The sequence below is a fragment of the Colobus angolensis genome, unplaced genomic scaffold (assembly GCF_000951035.1).
Source record: "Colobus angolensis palliatus isolate OR3802 unplaced genomic scaffold, Cang.pa_1.0 Scaffold218, whole genome shotgun sequence".
Classification (NCBI taxonomy): domain Eukaryota; kingdom Metazoa; phylum Chordata; class Mammalia; order Primates; family Cercopithecidae; genus Colobus; species Colobus angolensis.
Window position 1 is genome coordinate 229,075 of NW_012115355.1, and position 16,143 is coordinate 245,217.

The 16,143-nt window shown below is 38.2% G+C and overlaps 1 protein-coding gene and 1 long non-coding RNA gene across 2 annotated transcripts in view; one reads left to right on the forward strand and one right to left on the reverse strand.

The window, feature by feature from the left end:
• The window catches only part of DIAPH3 (diaphanous-related formin 3), a gene marked incomplete at its 3' end in the record, with an annotated part of 233,999 nt that overhangs the window by 209,144 nt on the left and 8,712 nt on the right, over window positions 1-16,143 (reverse strand). The window lies entirely within an intron of this gene.
• Window positions 6,421-15,359, forward strand: LOC105512707. The gene is made up of 3 exons (XR_001001899.1): window positions 6,421-6,588; window positions 8,772-8,860; window positions 15,070-15,359. It is a non-coding gene; the product is annotated as an uncharacterized LOC105512707 (long non-coding RNA).

A 16,143-nucleotide genomic window follows, 5' to 3' on the forward strand; every position in this document is an offset into this window, starting at 1 on the left:
GGGAGGATATCTTAAGGGAAAAAAGGAAAGATCAGTCTTCTCTTAATCATAATCTATGGCTGATAATAGATTGAGATGTTGCTCCCATTGTTGTTTTGAAGTCCAGATTATTCCTTTCCACCAATAATTTATGAATATGTACTTCAATTTAATAACATTTCTAGTCCACACACCTGTGTTTATCTTAACATCAACACCAATTATAAAGACCATGAAAATTTAAAGTAATATTCCTACCAGCCATGACACTGAACACACCTACAGAGTCTATTTATGGATCATCTCCCTGGCAACTACACAACACACATAGATGTGAAAATATTATTCTTCAAGGGCTCCAGATTTAACATCTAAGAAAGGTCCAAAAATAACACTGAAGCTTTCATAGCACTGAGGACAAGAGTAGAGCTGGCTCTTTGATACTACAAAGAAAAACTTTTAAGTTCACATGTTTTTTCAGTCCAAGGTGGAAAAAAGTGAAAGGGGAGATGTTAGGAACAGGTGAGAATTAGGAAACACTCTCCAGCCTCTTCTAATCTGCTCATTTATTCAAAACTGCAATTCTGCCAACCTCAGAAAGACAAACATACCATGTATTACTCATTATCCAAGGCTTCTCTACTGTCATGCACTCAAGTATCCAGAACTCCCTGCCCCTCAATTTCTCCATCGTGAAAGGAGAGCCAACAAGAGAGATCAGCTTTCAGGAGGAGGCATGATTCAAGTGTCCACAGAAGTGAAAAGATTCATTTCTCTGAGAACACAAGGTTTAAGGAGGCAACATACCTGCTAGGAAAGAATTGTCTCTCTAGAAAAAAACAGTTCTCATATTGTGGCTTGGAACTCTGAACTAGATTGCACCCTACAGAGGCTAGGTACCTAACAAGTCATTTTTCATTCTAACATAACTCCAATACTCTTTTCCCTTGAATGAACTCATTCAATGTTGGGGTAAAAGGAAAAATATAATGGCTAATTTAGTAACACAGCTTTTGTACTTATTTTAAGATGTCTCTTCACCTATTCCAGTTCTTTTCACCTATACTACCAGATCAAAAACTCTTTTGCAACATGTCCAGGGAAAAGCAAATCGAATCTCTGAACCACTTTACAAGTAGGTTCAGTTCTAGGTTATGGGAATCCAAGACCTTTTTCACTGTCTGGAGAAGGCTGAAAAGCATTTACGGTATTGGCTATACAGGGAATTAGACTGATCGCAGAACTCCCAGAATCACATTGAAGCTTATCCCAACTACTAAATTACTTCTGAGAGTGGCTTAGCATCCTAGACATCTTGTCCACAACACAAATTTAGATTGGATGTTCCTGAGACTAACAGAGCATCACCCATTCTTTCACATATATTTGAGGAAGATTTTGTTTATAATTCAGCATCACCCTAAACAAAGGAAATTTGGTTAAATCATTTTAGGAAACAATTTGGTAAAACAAATTCCATGTTCACACTTTAACCTAATAATTCTACTTCTAGAATCTATACTTGGGAATTAAGAAATGGAATCAAAAGTTTATATACAAATATGTATCACTACAGCATTACTTTAAATAGCTAGAACCGTAATCAGCCTGACATTTCCCCAAACATAGGAAAGATTAAATAAATCACAGTCCTACCAATATGGACTGTAATGACATGGAAAAATGCTTACAATATAATGGTACCTGAAAAAAAGTGCATTTAAAATTGCATATGTAACATAATTCCAACTTCATTAATATACATATATATGGAAAAAATAAAACAGGAATCACAGGTAATTTTATACATCTGGATTACGGGATTTGTGGGGTTTTTTTCCTAGCTTCATGTATTTTCCCAGCTGTCTACAATAAGCATATTTATTTTCAATACAGAAAGCTTTTTTTTTTTTTTTTGAGACAGAGTCTCGCTCTGTTGCCCAGGCTGGAGCGCAGTGGCCGGATCTCGGATCACCGCAAGCTCCGCCTCCCGGGTTTACGCCATTCTCCTGCCTCAGCCTCCCGAGTAGCTGGGAGTACAGGCGCCCGCCACCTCGCCCGGCTAAATTTTTGTATTTTTTTTTAGTAGAGATGGGGTTTCACCGTGTTTGCCAGGATGGTCTCGATCTCCTGACCTCGTGATACGCCCGTCTTGGCCTCCCAAAGTGCTGGGATTACAGGCTTGAGCCACCGCGCCCCGCCTAGAAAGTTTTTTTTAAGTTACTATGGATAATACTTTTCAGATTGAGCAGAAAATACAGATTGTTCCTTTTCAAATAAAAATGTATGTATTAGAAAAAGAAAAAATGAAAATCTAAAAAACATCTAATAAATATTATGTACAAACTTTTTAAAAGGCTAGTTTTTAATGCATATTTTCAAGTATGTCAGAATATATTAAGCTCATTATTCATCTGTTTTCTAATTCACATATATAAATTAACCAATCTCAAAAAGCTCCTTGGTTCTGTGAATTATTGATGTTGTCACTTGCTACAGACTTAATTCCAAGAAAAATATACGAATCACTACATCACAAGCACAAATCCTTTTGACACAAATTCAATTTCTGTGGCAACAATAATATATTGACTTTGCTTTATTTTTCAACTTTATGACACTTATTAATGGCAGAGTTAAAAGAAATCTATCATTTTTCTTTATTGTAAATGTAAATGATATCATGCCACCTTGAGAAAGGTAGGGTAAATACCACTTACTAGATAATTCCTTAATGTAAATAAGGTCAAGATGCTGAAATATAAGAAATAAAATAAAAGATTAAGATTTTAGGCAAGATACAGTCTCATAATTCTAATTTTTTTCTACTAGACAATATAATTAGGCCAACAACATGTGTGAGACACATTAAATATGAAGACCCAGTCTCTCCCCATATGAGCTTACAACTAAAAGAACAAGATAAACCAATAACCAAAATGCATCATAACAAGGTATTCAATGGTGATTGGAAGAAAAGGCAGAGTCTCCACCTGCTAATCACATATGCTTAAATGCATGCTAATTAAGAGGCAAGCATTATAGCAATGATCTAAAACTAAAGGCAAATAAAATTTTAGCCATAATTCAGGTAAAACTTGGAATGTAGAATTTGCTCTTCTAACAGAATGAGAGATTCCTAAAACAATCATTCATGCAACAACTGTTAATTAAATATTGCTATATTCTTGACAAGGGAGAGATCAATAAATAAAACAAAAATTTTTGCCCTAAAGGAACTTATCTTTATTGGGGAAACAGACAATAAGCAAATTACTTATTTAAGACGTTAGAAGGTGATGAATGCTCTGATAAAAATAAAAAGTAGTGTAAGCCAAGAGGGTTTGCAGGTTGCAATTTTAAACATGGGGAACTGAGGTAGGTATAGGCCTCATTGACAAAGTAGTGTTTGAGCAGAGTTGCCAGTGGGCTAAGGTGTCATCTATGTGGATGGGCAGGGGAGTGTTTCCAACAGAAAGAACAGCCATAACAAGGCTGTCAGGAGTATGCCTGATGTTCAAGAAACAAGAGAGCTTGCTGGCTCCAACAGCACAAAATGAAGTCAGTAAGAGGGAAGGAGGCAGATCAGTCCCAGACCATTTCAAAGACATGGGCTTTTACTTTTCTAACTGAATAATCACAAATTTTTTTAAGTATACAAATATAAGTAATCACCTTGCACAGTAAATAATAATCAGATCAGCATATTATACAAATTACTGAAGGCAGAGAGGAAGGTCTGTACTCAAACAATCATTATTTACTTGAGGGCCCTTTAAGTGGCTTGCTTATGCTTCCATGAGTCATTTACCAGAAGGTATTAGAAATACTCTCAAAGCACTGTAAAGCCAATACAGGCAATTTTTGGAAAAACTCAGTTAATTCTATCAACTATTTTTTTAATATGGAATTAGTCCAGGGGGTAGAGGGACCAGTTAAGCATGTCTAGAGAAAAGAGGGTAAGAAAAACAGTATTTACAACCATTTAAACAGAAATCCGAGGACCCTTCGGAAGTTTGAGCGCCAACCCTAAGGAGTCCCCCAAAGAGGTCTAAACTCAGATGGTAATGTGGTCCATACGTGTGTGAGTCCACGCAACAGGAACCCTTGCAGACAGTCCAGCGCCAGCCATGGTTGCCCCTCCTACAGCACCTACGATCAGGGACTCTTTTCCTTCCTGCAGTTAATAATCTCTGATTTACCTCAGCATCTCCAATATGCCCTTTTCCTTTCTTTTTTTTTTTTTTTAAGAGACAGGGTCTTGCTGTGTCGCCCAAGCTGGAATGCAATGGCGTGATCATAGCTCACTGCAGTCTTGAACTAGTGAGCTCAAGCAATCAGTCTCCCAAGTAGCTAGGATTGCAGGAGCACACTACCGTGCTCCACATTTTTTTTTTTTTTTTGGTACAGACGGTGGTCCCACTATGTTGCCCAGACTGGTCTTGAACTCCTAGCGTCAAGTGATCCTTCTGCCTCAGCCTTCCAAAATGCTGGGATTACAGGTGTGAGCCATCTCATCCGGCCAGCCTTTCTCTTCTAATACTTTCCTAAATAATCCCCACCTTAAACCTACCTTGGTTTCTGTTTATTTCCGGGCCTTGACCAAGACACTACTGCAGTCCTCTCCCTCTCAATACCTGGCTCACCTTTCAAATGCTGCCTGATTCAGGAAGGTTCTCTAAGCTTACCCAAATCAAGCATGCCTCTCATGGGACTTTTACGTCCTGCCTTGCGCTGTGGCACAATAGAGCAGTACTAAGCAGAGGTGAACAGCCTGGGCCCTGGGATAAGACTCACCTGGATTAGAATCCAGCTCTGATACCAAGCATCTGTGTGATCTTGGGCACTTAAACCCTCTGAGCCTGAATTTCTTAACTGTGCCATGAGGCAAACAAGCATCTTCCCCATAGAGTTGGTAAGAGACTTAATAGAAAAGGCCATAGTACACAAAATACTACACCTGAGGTTCAGAAACTTTGACCTGTGTTATTCTGCTCCCTTCACAGTAAGATTCATAGCTCTTAATCATTCTCCCCAAGGATACTCCCAACAGTCTTCTCCTCTAGGGCCCTGTAACCAGTCTGTAATCCATCTGAATCCATTTTAAATGTGAACTGCCTCTCCTGTCGGCTTGATTTTTGTCATGGTCACTTTACCAGCAGCTCTGTTTTGCTGGCTGTCAGTTATGTTGGACTGCCCTCTGGGGCCTTTCACATGTTGTCATATTTCTTTGGGGCTCAAATATAGGGGTTGAGAAATCTACACAGTGGCGGCTTCCTAATGCCATCCCCAGAGCCAGCATGTTGCCAGGGCCTCAGGAGACTCACAGTCAGCTGGATGAATGAGATGTGAGGTAGACAGATCGAGTAGGTACTGCAGATAAAAATTTAGAGTAAGGGTGGATCAACCTTCATTATCATGGAGAAATGATCTCATTTCCATCCTCCCACGGCCCTTTTGTTTACAATTCCGTCGGGTCCCTGATCATGGTCTGTCTTGCAGTTTGTGTTTATACCTCCTCTTCTGTTTGCATGTGGCAGGGGATGCAGTTTGTGTTTATACCTCCTCTTCTGTTTGCATGTGGCAGGTACTATGTTCCCCTCAACTTTGAATCCCCAGCCCTACCATGGTGCAGGGAATATTTTAGGCAGTGATTATCAACCTGACTACATATGAGAATCACCTGAAAGTTTGTTTTCTTTTCCCACTACAGATGCCTATGTAATATCCCAGGCCAAATGAATCAATACCCAAAGATGGAGCTGTGGGAGGATGGAAATGAGATCATCTCTCCATAATAATGAAGGTTGATCCACCCTTACTCTAAATTTTTATCTGCAGTACCTACTCGATCTGTCTACCTCACATCTCATTCATCCAGCTGACTGTGAGTCTCCTGAGGCCCTGGCAACATGCTGGCTCTGGGGATGGCATTAGGAAACTGCCACTGTGTAGATTTCTCAACCCCCATATTTGAGCCCCAAAAAAATATGACAACACGTGAAAGGCTGCCTGCCACGGATAATTTTAATGATCCCCCAGGTAACTCTAATGTGCAACCAGGATACAAACGACTAAAACTAGGTAAACTATTTTAGACTCAGTCTTTCAGTACCAAGACTGTCATCAAGGAATCTCCAAAGATCCCCACATGTAAACAAGGTAGACGCCTATGAGTGTATCTGCCTCCTGCACACCATCTCTTCTCTGAGAATGCCTGTGCCATAGAGGTAGGCCCACCAGTCTTCACTGTTCCTTGTAAGCCAGCCCTGGCCACAGCTAAACACAAGACAGAATATAAACCCAAGCAGAGCCAATCAAATCTCCATTTTCCCAGAATTCTGGAATTGGAATTCAGAGATGAAAATCAGGCTCTACTCTTGCATGCACCAAGGACATACATGTCTATCTGGAATTATGAGGTTCTAGGCTTGGCTGTGTGAAGATCAAAGCAGTGGAAGCCACACAATGCAGAGAACCAACAGTGGAGCTATGCCTTGTGAGAAGCAAAGAGACGCTGGATGGCCTGAGAAAGGCAGAGAGAATGAGAAAAGTTGTCAGCTTTTAGTTCCTGGTTCCAGTCCTTCATGAGGGCCAGCTTGATTCCAGGCGCTACTCTTACGTATCTTTACAATTCCTCCTTTCAGGATTAAAGTAGATATTATATAGGGATCTGTTCCTTTAGACCTTTAACTGAGCCTTTGAGACAGAACCCAAAATTGCTAAATGGGTCCCAAAGTACCCATATGATATAGCCCACTTTATCACTACTACTACAACTTACTGGGCACTTCGCAATTACTAGTATATCCAGCAACCCTAAACATTTGCTATTATCCCCAACTTAGCGAACAGGAAATTGAATAGCACAGAAGTGACTTATAAGGATTGGTGAGTGCCTAGGCTGGGAATGAGTCAAAAATCCAGCCTCATTCTCCTTCCTTTCCCTCAGTCCCCAGAACTATGATGGGACAGCCAGCTGCTGAAGCAGTTTCTGAATTATTTATGAAGCAAAGAATTCAAAAATGAAATCTCAACAAGAAAAAAGAGCATAATTCCAACTGGATGATTACTAAATGATAACAACAACACTGACTACAAAACCATATCTTAAAACCTCAGAGATAAACGGGCATGGAGGGGGGTTGCAATTCTGTCAATGGACTAACACTAATAAGAACACATGATTTGCTAAGGTGTTTCCTCCCTTTTTTTTTAAGTTGCTCTCAAATATATAATAGAAATGAAAAGCTTTTTTATTTCTCATTTATAGATTTTTAAAGCTATGGTATATATCACAAACCTTATAAACTATACCCTCCCAATTCAGGCTGAAGCGTAAGCCAAAATTATCCACGTTCCAACATGTCGCTAAAAAATGCTTGTCAGGAATTATAATGCAACAGCTAAAGAAAATTTAATTTCTTAAATTATTGATAACAGTGGAACTTTTTCTAAATAACTGAATTACCATTAAGTTTTCTTGCATAATTTAATACTACTTTTTATTATACCCTATAAATTGTTTTATCTCTTAAAAGGAATCAAAAAGATGATTACATATTTATAAAATTAGCATCTGAAAAATGAAGAGCACAATTCCAGATTTTACACGCAGTTCCAGTACTATACATATATCTTATGTATAGTACTGGATTATGTAGATTACATTTTACATTTCCTTCAGAAATATTAACCGAACAGGATATAGTTACTGCACATCAAAGTTACCAGGCCACCAGGTGAGGGCTGGGTCATAAAGACCTATAAAACACAGTACCAAAAAATAAATAAATAAGTAAATAAATAAATAAATAAATAAAAAACACAGTACCTGCCCTGAAGAAGTTTACAATCCAATAAGTTCTAGAGGAAAAAGAAATAAGCTGGGTCACTTATTTTCCCTTTTTGGTGATTCAAAAAATAATATAACATTAGTAACTGCCTGCCAGAGCTAAACATATTGAAAAACACAGATTCATCTCCTTAATGCTTTCCTTTGCACTTGTCATCCAAAGCAATGTGGGGAATTTGGAGAGATAAATTCTAGAATGGGATTTGATACAGAGTGGCCCAATACTGTACCTAATTTGCACTGTGACATATGCAGTACAGTGAAATCCTAACACATTACATTCTATATTGCACTTTGGTTATGAACACACCAATTTCTGTAGTCCAGCCACAAGCTCAAGCAACTGCAGTCTAACTGTCCTTGGAAATCTTCCAACAATGCCAAAGGAGACTTCAGCAATGATTCAAGCATATTTGTATAGGACTTTAAAAAGTACAATAGTTTTAGGTTGATTATCGCACCATTCAAACACACTAATAAAAAAAGGCAACAAGGGTTGCAGGAAGTCAGCAGCTGACAGCCACAGGTAAGGGAAGGCACCCAATGATCCTAATAATCTAGTGAAAATTACTAAGGACTGCAGATCTCGCAAGGATGTGAAGATAATTCTCACATGCCTGTTTCTGTCATCACTGATACTGTTTCACTCATAAACTTATTGAGGGTAGCTCCATAGGCTATAAAGGTGCATCATCTTTGCCAGAATAAAATGTCCATGATATCTCTAAGAGTTAAATCATGTTACTGGAAGGTAGTCTATAAGAAACACCTGACTCACAGGTGAAGCCTCCAAGGGCCATAGGTAGTCCCTTTAAACTTGAATGTAGGCCAATGTCTGTCAGTTGAAGGAGAACTAGAAAAAAAAAAAAAGCGGCCAAGAATACCATAGGAAAATTCTCAGCATGTGTCTTCAACATGTGCAAATTTCTATTTACAGAGAAAAGGTCATTTGGAAAATATAGCCATTTTTGGAAGACTGAGCAGCCAAGGTTCTTACATATAGGAGATTGGGACCAAAAAAAAAAGGTAAATTTGTTCATCAGTCTACTTGGTACATGTTTGGAACTAGAGACTCAAATAGGGAAAATTTTCTCTTAGGCCTCCCCTTCCCCTCTCCAGCACATCTATCAGATAAGTAAGGCTAACAGAAACTTCAATCAGTAAGGTACAGGACAGTGAGATTAGTGCTATAACCGATACTGATCTAAGCATTCCAGAAGAGCTGCTTACAGATACCAGGGAACACCTCAGGGTGCGGATTTGCTTCAAGCATGCACAGAGGACACTGGAATGGACCAAACCAGCACAGAGCAAAAGCTTTCCAGGCAGGAGGTCTAGCTTGTAGAAATACATTGCAATCATGCAGGGACCTACAAGTAAATTGTGTGGATGAGGAACTGGAATTTCAGGTGGAAATTGGGGGATCCAACCTAGAAATGTGGGCAACGACAAAGTCATTAAAGGACAAGATCATGCTACTTGGCCTTTAAGTTGTGGATGATGTAGGAGAAAAACTGAAGGGTTTTAAGCAGGTTCCATAATCACACTTGGGTTCCAAAGAAAACTATTATAGCAGCAACATGGGGGATGAAACAGGGTAGACCCAAGAACCAGAGCCAAGAAAATCAGTTAGGAAGGTATTGCAATAACCCAGCAGAGAAATGGAAGGTAAGATAAATGAGGTCAGGGACAGTAGGAGAAGAGAAGAGGCAACTGCTATAAGTATCCAGGAAGCATAATCAAGGTTACTGAATAACCAATGCATATGGAAGTTAAAGATCAAGAAGTTGAAAATAAATCCAAGGATAAAATGATGGCACTGACTAAGAGAAAACAAAAGAAAGAAGTTTATAAGAAAGCAGATAAATTCGAGTTGAGATACGGTGAGTTTGAGGTACCTCTAAGCCATCCATGTAAAATAAGGTTGAATATTTTGGACAGAAGCTCAAAAGAGCATCCTAAAATAAAGATGGAGTTTAAGAAGTCATCAGCTTCTAAATCTGAGCTGTCCAATATGCCAGCCATTAGCCACATGTAGCTATTTAAACACAACTTAATTCAAATTACACAAATTAAAAATTCAGCTCTTTGGTAGCAGTAGCCACATTCAAGTGCTCAAAAGCCACATATAGCTAGTGACTATCAAACTGAACATGGCAGGACACAACATTTCCATTGTCTCAGAAAGCACTAATCTAAGTGGTAGTAAAAGCTAAAAAAAAAAAAAAAAAAAAAATGGATGAGTTCACGCTAGAAGCACGCATAAAGTCAAAAGAGAAAAAGAGATTACTTGGAAACACTCATTTTAAAGGGTAGGGAAAGGGTTAACCAAAGATCAGAAGAGAAGAACATGTTAGACCATGGTTTCAAGGAGGGCAAGGTTAGTACAAATACAATGAAGAAGTCATATAGGGTGAGGCTTAAAACAAAAATCAGCACTGGGTTTGGCAGTTAATCTGCCTGGACAACAGAGCAAGACCCTGACTCAAAAAAAAAAAGCCCACAGCTTTAAGAACTCCACAGCCTGAGTTCTTACAGATTATGCTACATGAACTCCCCAGTAACACTAAAGCATATATATTGATTCACACCTCTCTTTCCCCATACCAGACTGAATATAAACCTCTTGAAATCAAGGACCAAATTGCATCTACCTGTGTGCTATGCTCAGTATAACTGGCATTCAAAACTTTACTGAATAAATGAAAACAAGTGATTCACAAAAAGTGGCTAAAAAGGAAGAAAGCAGAGCATGGTATTCAGAGAGACAAAGGGTCAAGGGAAAGTTGAAGAGAGGGGTTGTTTGGTTTTCCTTCTGCTTTTTCTTTCACAATGGTAAACATTTCAGCATCATTACAAGATGGAGCATGTAAAGAGCAAAACTTTCCTGAGAGAATGTGGATGGGTCAAAAACAGCAGTAAAGAGATTAACCTTGAACAGGAAAATATATTCCTTGTGTGGATATTGGAGGAGAAACAATGAAGAATGGTTGCAGATATAGACAATTATAGCAAGCTCTAGGAAAACTTTCTCTGAAACAGGTATCAAGGGGCATGCTAAGAGTCAGAAGTAATCATTTCTAAGACCTTAAGTGAATGCTGTGGTATGTTCCCATGTGGGAAACAAGTGGATGCTTGACACATACACAGAATATCATTGGAACGATACAAAAGAGCCAGGTGCAGTGGCTCACATTGGCAATCCCAGCACTTTGAGAGGTTGAGGTAGAAGAACTACTTTAACCCAAGAGTTCAAGACAAGCCAGGGCAACAAAAAATAAATAAATTAGCTAAGCAGTGCAGCGTGCCTGTGGTCCCAGCTGCTCCAGAAGCTGAGGTGGGAGGATGGCTTGAGCCCAAGAGGTGGAGGCTGCAGTGAGCCATGATTGTACCACTGCACGCCAGCCTGGGTAACAGAGTGAGGCACTGTCTCAAAAAAAAAAAAAAGGATATAAAAGAAAATAATAAGCTACTCCCTATGGAGTAGCCATCTTTTGTTTCTTTACTTCTCTGGTACTTTCTTTCACATTAAAAAAGAAAAAATAATAAGTGTCATCATGGTGGGTGGTGAGGGGTACCTTAATTGGTGGTCTAGGATGGAAGGGAGGCTTAGGGAATTTCCCTTTGTACTCCTACATTGTTGGACTTTTTAAGAAGTACAGACATTGTTTTTCAGTTTATTTATTTTTTAAGACAGGATCCCACTCTGTTTCCCAGACTGGAGTGCAGTGACACAATCATGGCTCACTGCAACCACAGCTTTCCGCGTTCAAGCAATCCTCCCACCTCAGAATCCCAAGCAGCTGGGACTACAGAAATGCACCACCATGCCAGGCTAATTTTTTTGTATTTTTTTGTACAGACGGGTTTCACCATGTTGCCCAGGCTGGTCTTGAACTCCTGGACTCAAGCAATCCACATACTTAAGCCTCACAAAGTGCTGGGATTATAGACATGAACCACCATGCCCGGCCGCTTTTTCAGTTGAAAAAAAACTATTTGAGCAAAAAAGAATCAGGCCCATAGATAAGGTAAAGACAGTGATAAAGGTTTAGCATAAATGCTGTGAGAAATGGAAAAGGAGATGGCCAAAGAGCTAGTTAAAAGCCAGGACCCATCATACCCCATTCCCAGTTAACCTCTCTCTGTGTCAACCCCATCATGTGTAAAATAACAGTAGGGAGAGTGCCCATTTCAAAGCACTGTGTGAGGGATAAGAGATTAAAACACTGCCCAGCCCATTGTACGAGCTGAACAAATGCAGTTATTGTGATGATGATTGTTATCTAGCAGCACTGAGGACACATAGATACCCAATGTCTAAGGGCATCAGTTCACAAAGCTGGGAGTGGTTTCCACCAGGATGCAGGAACCCAGTTCAGCCACAGAAGCCTGCCAGGTTGCTCCAGGTTTGGAGATCTGAGGCAACTGAACAAGGAGGCCAAAGGTTCTATTATTTATTGATATTCTACCTTATGTGAGGTGTGAGGAAGCGAGGAGTTTGAAGGCATCCCAGTTCAAAGGGAGCTCCATGGTTACTTTTGTGGAGTGTGGGTTTAGTGTGGAGCAAATGTCGACAGCAGGAGGCAGACAGAGAAAGAGAGGCAATGTCAAGAGGCTGTAGGTCTACATGAAACAAAAAGGAAGGGAATATATCCAGGCACCAAACAAACCTCCGGTGTGTGTCCCACTGCAATGAGTGGCTGAGTCCCTGGACACAATGCCAGTGTCCCCCAGGAAAAAAAAAAAAAAAATGCTATGAGGAGAAAGGAAGTAGGAAACAAGAAGAAGAGGTTAAAATGTTGTCAATAACTGGGAATTTAACACTACAGTGATGAGATCTTCCCTATTAATAATAGCTGTCACATACTAATTGTGCTGTGTCTAAGCTAACATGTTGAGTTAACATGTGTTAACTCAACTAATCCTCATAACAATCTATAAGCATAGAGACTAATTACTTCCCTTTTACAGAAGGGAAAACAGAGGCACAAAGGTTGATAATTTGCCCAAGGATATACAGCCATGTCTGAGTCTCTCTCAAGTCTTTTTATCACAGTTTAAGGGTGGGACTTTAGAGCCACAATGCCAGGCCCAAGTTCTTCAATAACCCACATATGTTTCTGGTAGTCTTTACATACCCTTGCCCACCACCACTAGGATCTTTTATAAAAAGAAACGAATAATTAGGGTATATTAATAACATTTAAACAAATTCATCATGAATGGGTTAATGAACCAGGAAATATAAAGTTACAAGAATACTTTGTTTTGATTTTCAATTAGCCAAACATTTAGATTCCTGCTGTAAGCACAAGTCTATACCAGGCACCACAGAGAAAGTGACTTCCAAAAGCTTACAAACACATGCATAAAGTAACTAAAAGCAGGTTCAATATAACATAACAATAACAGCAAAACTGTACCCTCAAAAGAGATCGAGTGGAGTTAGAACATGGTTTTAATTTGAGACCGTCACCTTTTATAAAGAAGTGAAATTGTCACATTGAATTTCTCAATGCAGATTATATGCGCTCCATTTTTCATGTTCATTTCCCAGGCTGTCAATTTTTTCATTAAAAAAGAATTGTAATTGTCATTATGCAATGAAACGTTTTAATAAACAAAAACAGTTTAATTATATAGTAAAGTCCATAACTAATGTCACCAATTTGCAAATCTTTTATTTAAAAACTGAATGTTACAAAGTTTCATTTTATGACACTCAAATAAACAGCCAACCTCAGAAAAAATGCAGAAATTATGGGATAAACTCTCCATATCTTGGGAAGATACTTCATAATAAAATTAACCAAATAAATGCAGCATTATGGATCTCACAATGAATCCACTAAGGGCTTTTACTAAGGACTTCAAGAAATTCTACACCATAACTCCTTTGAGAGAACTACAGTACTCTGAACAGGTATTCAGTCATCTTCAACTCAAGAGGGTGTGTACTGAAGACCACAGCTGCTTGGTTATATCCCAAATCCCTCAGCACACAGAATGAACTCACATTTGATACATTAAATGATAGTCTCCCCCTTCCTTTCCAATATTTAAGATCTGCCATGATCCTCAAAGATGGAGAGATCAGAAAGCTATGGAGTATTAATTCCATTCACAGATTTACTTTTAGGGAAAGATACATATATCTATCTAGCTATCTATATATATATATATTTGGATTGTAGATGTAAATGTGTTTTAGTTTTATAGCTGTAAAAAGTGATAGGCATAAAGAGTTATACTTAGTTTTATATCTGTACATATATTAGCAAAATATATATACACACATATATGTGTATATATGTGTATATGTATATATGTGCGTATATATGTGTGTGTGTGTGTATATATATAAATTGGAACCCTAAAAAATCTAAATTGAATTTAAAAAAAAAAAAGCCCTATAAACCCAGGAAATGAAGAGTAAAGATTAAAAGGAGATAAAGATAGGAAGGGAGAAAATGAACATTTCAATGGAATGTATGCTATTTCATTTTTTTAAGCTTATTGGTGAGTATACAATGTTTTCCACCTCTTTTGTATGACACATATATAAAATACATTTTTTAAAAATTGCAAGTTTCTTGTTTACCCAAAAAAACTATTAGAAGCAAACTGTTTTGAAATACATTGTATACATCCTTCACTACTGATAAATACTTACTAATCACTTTTATCTCATCACTAAACAAAGGACTAAGGTGAAAAACATTTGCCTGGTTCAGGTACACACCTAATTTTTTGACTCAAGTCATCTCTGGGTACCCCAAACTGGTCTACAGAGGCCTTCCACAAATTCTACTTAAGTCTTACATTTTTTCAAGATCATCTTAAACATTAGAACTAAAGTAAGCATATTCTGGACATTGTGAATGACCCACTCTATAACCATGTTCTGTCAGGAACTTTTGGTTTTACTTTTGTAAATACTTTTGTATTTACTACCAATATGGTACCCAGTGAGGGCCAAGCAACATCATGACACAACAGATTTTCACAAGCTCTTCCACTTAGGAAGAATTCAGTTCCAAAAGCCTATGTATAATTCCAAAATCACCCTATTCTGGGAACTATGCACCCACAGGTACGGAAATTTAGATTTCAAGAGAAAAATGAATATAGAAGTGGGTAGTATAAGAGTTTTGATTTTTTCTGCTGCTTCAACAGTTTCATAACATTTACTAAAAAATGTTTATATATGGCTATTTTCTTTTTAAAAACAGGTGTATAACAGTTCACAACTTCATCTACAGCCTCAAGCCAAGAACTATGAAAAAGATAATAGGCCTCTGATGACAGGCCCCTACTAACAGTGTAAGGCTATCTGTGAAGTCCTCAGTCTACACATATCTTCCTAAGCCTCTGGGATTCCATTTCCACCCAAGAATCAAATTGATAGAAAGAAAAAGAGCAAAATATACACATATTTTTCCACTATTAAATCCAATAATGATGACTTAATTTCAGCAAAACATCATCAATCGCATTAAATTAATGTTGCCATTAATTTGAATTTTATGGGTTTTATAGTTTTGTTTTGGATTGTAGATGCAAATCTGTTTTAGTTTTATAGCTGTAAAAAGTGATAGGCATAAAGAGTTGTACTTAGTTTTTTATCTGTACATATATTAGTAACATTATTTTTATTATCATTCAAGTCCATATTGGAGTATCACAAGAATTTTTTTTCCTAAGTTTGAAGTTGTTTCCTTTATAGGGTTTTTTGTAAGTTACATTTGTACCCCAAGTTTCATCATCATATTACCCCCATTTTAGAAATAAAGAACAGGCCCCTAAGAAAGCTTCAGAAACTTGCTCTGACCATTCAGCCATCAGATCAGAAGTCTGCATCAATCCAAATGTCACCTGGTATGCCAGGATAAGAACTAAGAACAGAATGCCTCTGCCTCCACCACACCAAAAGGAAAAAGCCTGGTTCAATTAAGTTTTCCAGTATTAGAAAGCTATTCAAATATCCAATGTATTCCTAATGCCCTAAGGTATAGGCAAAAATTGTACTATGATTACTGTTACTACTAATGATAACAAAAACAACAATCCTGTAAATGGTAAATATTTACATAGAGGTTACAATGAGCCAGGTACTATTCCAGGCCCAAAACATAACTTTTAATCTTCATGACAACCCCATGTTACACATGAGAAAGGGGAGGCACAGAGAAAGGTTAAGTAATTGCTCAGTTCACACAGCTAATAAGTGATATTGCTGGGATTCAACCCCTGAGAGTGGTTCAAGTCACTGCTCATAAATGTTACTCATAATGCTTCTTCTACAA